General features: G+C 31.7%; 1 non-coding gene across 1 annotated transcript; it reads right to left on the minus strand.

Moving 5' to 3' along the window:
* Positions 1 to 1,968: 1,968 nt before the first annotated feature.
* LOC125495398 (small nucleolar RNA R71) lies at positions 1,969 to 2,076 on the minus strand. Its single transcript, XR_007272035.1, has one exon. It is a non-coding gene; the product is annotated as a small nucleolar RNA R71 (small nucleolar RNA).
* Positions 2,077 to 4,221: the final 2,145 nt, after the last annotated feature.

Consider the following 4,221-nt stretch of genomic DNA (forward strand, 5'->3'; position numbering starts at 1 on the left):
AAGTGAGAGAAAAAAGCGAAGGATTGGGAGTTGAGAGGCAGAGGAGTAAAATCTTTTTAGGGTTTCTACTTTTATATGGGCTGGAATCGATGGACATAAAAAATTGGTCGACTAATTTACCTACCGCTTGACGGTCGGTAATAATTTCTGGCGGTAGGTAAATACCAACTGTAGTGAAAGCGGTCGGTAATTTTTAATATACCCACCGATACAAATGCGGTCGGTAAATTTCAGTCGTTAATTAAGCGGATTCTTGTAGTGATGGGTTGCGCGGTTTGATGATGGATGGGAAGAGTTGTAACTCATGCGTTTATTAGGCTCATAATGTATGACATTATGAGGCAAAATAAAGCCTCATGAAACACCTCTTTTGTAACCACCTTATATATTGATATGGGGTTACAAAGGTGTACATACACTTTACAACTTCTAGAGTGAAAAATCTTATTTTTCCCTTAGTCTTTTCACACTCATTTTCGGCCCTCACCACAAAAGTAAGAGAGTGCTTTTCTCTCTTCCGTACTAGCATACGTGGTGATCCAAGTGTTGTTCGTGGACCAACATTAGAGGAACGGCGCTTGACGTTCTAAGGTGATCTCCACTAGAAGTTTGGTGGACAAGAGGAACATACGCATCAAAGGTATAATTCTATACTATTGTTTGATTCATAGTAATTTATGCAATGATCTTGGGATAGATGTACAAGTATATATACTTGGTTTTCCACATTATGCATCTAAGTTCCTACACTTTTTATGTTTTCAACAGGTTAGTAACGTATTTCGTCTTTCACTTTACTCTCTTACATTACTAAATATACTATAATGTTTAATATTTTATTCACTATTTATAAATTCCTTTAACATGATTTAAGGGAAAATATCAGAAAAATACACAATTCATAATCTTATTATTTGTTAACTTTTGATGCAATCATGAAATATATGTATGCATTCAGTATTGTTAGAATATAAATACGCTTATTAACTTAAAATGGCACATGCGCTTTGTACAAGGTTCAAAAGCTAGTATAACTAACACTCCCTTTGTGTTTGTATCTTTTTTACTTGGAATCTTACCAATCTTTGCAGTTAGAGAGAATCTTCTTATTTTTTCACTATTTATAAGAAAAAGTATAGCCATGTAGTGTCTTGTTTGATTCATATCAATTAGTACTTTATTAATATTCAATCATTCTAATTTTTACTAATAATAAAAGAGCCATTTAATTATTTTTTGAACTGACATGGATTTTTCATTATTTTTTTTATAAATAATGACTTTCTTGTGCGCATTGAAATAAATATTTTTTCAAATCCATGCTAGTTCAAAAATTAATGACATGGCTCTTCTATTATTAATAAAAATTATATATTTAATATTAATAAAGTACATGATACATGAAAGTTAAAAAATAACCAATTCAACAATAAATAGATTACAAAACTATTTATTTCAAAAAATAATCACATGGCACTACAATGGCAGACGCGAATATGATAATTCAAAGGATTTCAAAACATAAATTGTGTTAGTATATAATACTTACTATATTTCTTTTTACTTACAACTAGTTGACTTTCACGCTTGGCGATGTATAACTTCAATCATTAATATCTTTAATTACCGATTATGGAAAATTATGAAAATTAGATTTTCGAAAAATATACATTGAGACGAATCTAATAAGATCCCACATTAATATGTTTTTCCTTAATTAACTATACATTACCAAAGATAAACTAAGTGTAGTTGGTGCATAGTGTAAAAGTCAAACCGTGACAAGTAAAAAGAAACAGATCAGAAAGTAAAAGATATTTAAGTTCAAAGACATGCATTGAGAGACGCGCACTGAAAAGTGAGAATGTTAAAAACATAAGGAGTATACAATTAAGTAGAATCCAAAATCTAACTCTCAAGTTATCTCAAGCTTTTCTTAGTAAATATTTTCCTCCGGGCAAAACTGCTAAGTTTAGAAACGATATAACTAGTTTTGCTCAACATGATAGGGAGTCTTTATATGAAGCATTGGAAAGTTTTTAAAGATTTACAACGTAAATGTCCTCATCATGGTGTCCTTGATTGGTTGCTAGTGCAAAATTTTTATAACGGTCTTAATGAATCTGTTAGAATAACTATAGATGCAGCCGCCGGAGGTGCAATAATAGGTAAAACTACTTAAATAGCTAATAGGTTACTTGAAGAAATGGCTTCTAATAATTATCATTGGTCTAATAATAGGGGTAAACCAAAGAATACTGTTGGTATGTATGAAGTAGAACGAATTAACATGTTAAATGCAAAAGTTGACAACTTATTCAATTTGTTTACTAAAACGAGTAATGTCAATTCTATGTTTACTACTATACCATGTAATTTGTGTGGAGGTGCTCATTTAACTGCTGAATGTGTTAATGTGGAGCAAGCTCAATATGTTTCTAATTCTAATAAGCACCCACAAAATGATCCTTATTTAATACTTATAATCCAGGCTGAAGAAACCATCCTAATTTCTCTTGGAGGAATCCTGGACAACAAAATAATGTTAATTCACAATATCCACCTAGGTTCCACCAAAGACAAAATCAACAAGACATTAGACCAACATGGGAGTTGGCTATTCAAAAATTGGCGAATGCTACTTCTGAAAGAATTGAAAAGTTGGAAACTAAAGTTGATCAGATTGCTATTTCTAATACAAATGTAGAACTTCAACTTGGACAGTTAACTAATGCCATCAATTCTAGAAGTCAAGGAGCTATGCCTAGTAAAACTGAAGTTAATCCTAAAGAGCACTGCAACGCTGTCACTCTTAGAAATGGTAAGTAGTTAAGTAACATAAAAAGTACGATTAAAAATGAGGCCGCCAATGAAGGTGAAAAAGAGAAGGAGAATTATGAAGCTGAAAAAGAACCTGAATTAACACCTCTTTCCCCAGTAACACCTTATGTTCCCCCTATTCCTTTTCCACAAAGACTTAAACAAACTAAATTAGATAGTGAATTTTAGAAATTCTTGAAAATGTTTAAGCAATTACATATTAACGTTCCTTTTATTGATGCTTTAATGCAAATTCCTTCTTATTCTAAGTTTCTTAAAGAAATTATGTCTGAAAATAAGAAGTTGGAAAAATATGAAACCATTGCTTTGAGTGAGGAATGTAGTGTTGTGATTCAGAAAAAGCTTCCCACTAAACTGAAAGACCCAGTAAGTTTTTCCATTCCTTGCACTATAAGTGATATTAAATTTTCTAAAGCCTTGTGTAATTCAGGTACAAGTGTCTCTCTTATGCCTTTTTTAATTTGCAAGAAGTTAGGATTGCATAATATAAAATCTACTATTGTATCTTTGCAACTTGCTGATAGATCTATCAAATATCCAATAGGAATACTACAAAATGTGCTAATTAAACTCGATGAATTTATTACTCCTGTTGATTTTATTATTCTTGATATGGATGAGGATATAGAGGTACCTATTATTTTAGGTAGACCTTTCTTGGCTAGTGCTGGAGCATTATAGATGTTAAGAATGGTATTTTAACTTTTGAAATTGGTGAAGAGAAAGTTCACTTCAATATATTCAGTTCTTCTAATAACAATTTACAACGTGATCTTGTTTGTCAAGTTGATATAGTTGAAGACATGATTAAGAAGAAACATGTAATTGATGCTACTAATGATCTACTTGAAGTGTGTTTGAGTAAAAACAGGTACTCCTAAGCTTAAGAACGAAAAGGTAAAAGAAGTTTTCCTCCAATCAAGGAATGTTTTTCATGGAGGAAAAAAGGTGAATTCAAAAATAAAGGTAAGTCTCCCTTGATTAGTAAGACGGCCATTAAAGGAGTGACTAACTCCTCAATTGATCCTGGTTAAATGGAACTTGAAAGAAGTCAACCTATAAACTCTAAACAAGCGCTACTTGGGAGGCAACCCAAGCTCGTTTATTTTTTGTTTCCTTTTCTTTTCCTATTATTAGTATTGTTATCTTTTTTTTTTCTTTCTTTCTTTTACCTATCTTTTCCCAATTGCATGTAGTTAAAACTAAATAATTACATAGAGTAAGTTAGATTTCAACAACTGCAGATGTCATCTATGTTTTGCTGCTTATAGTCATGCACCGGACAACACTTACATGGCGGGGAACATCTTTGCAATCTAAATACACCAGGTTGTATTTCTCCTTTTCTTACTTATTTTGTTTTCTGTTTCTGTTGGCTGC

This window comes from Beta vulgaris, chromosome 2 (assembly GCF_026745355.1).
Source record: "Beta vulgaris subsp. vulgaris cultivar EL10 chromosome 2, EL10.2, whole genome shotgun sequence".
NCBI classification, from domain to species: Eukaryota; Viridiplantae; Streptophyta; class Magnoliopsida; order Caryophyllales; family Amaranthaceae; genus Beta; species Beta vulgaris.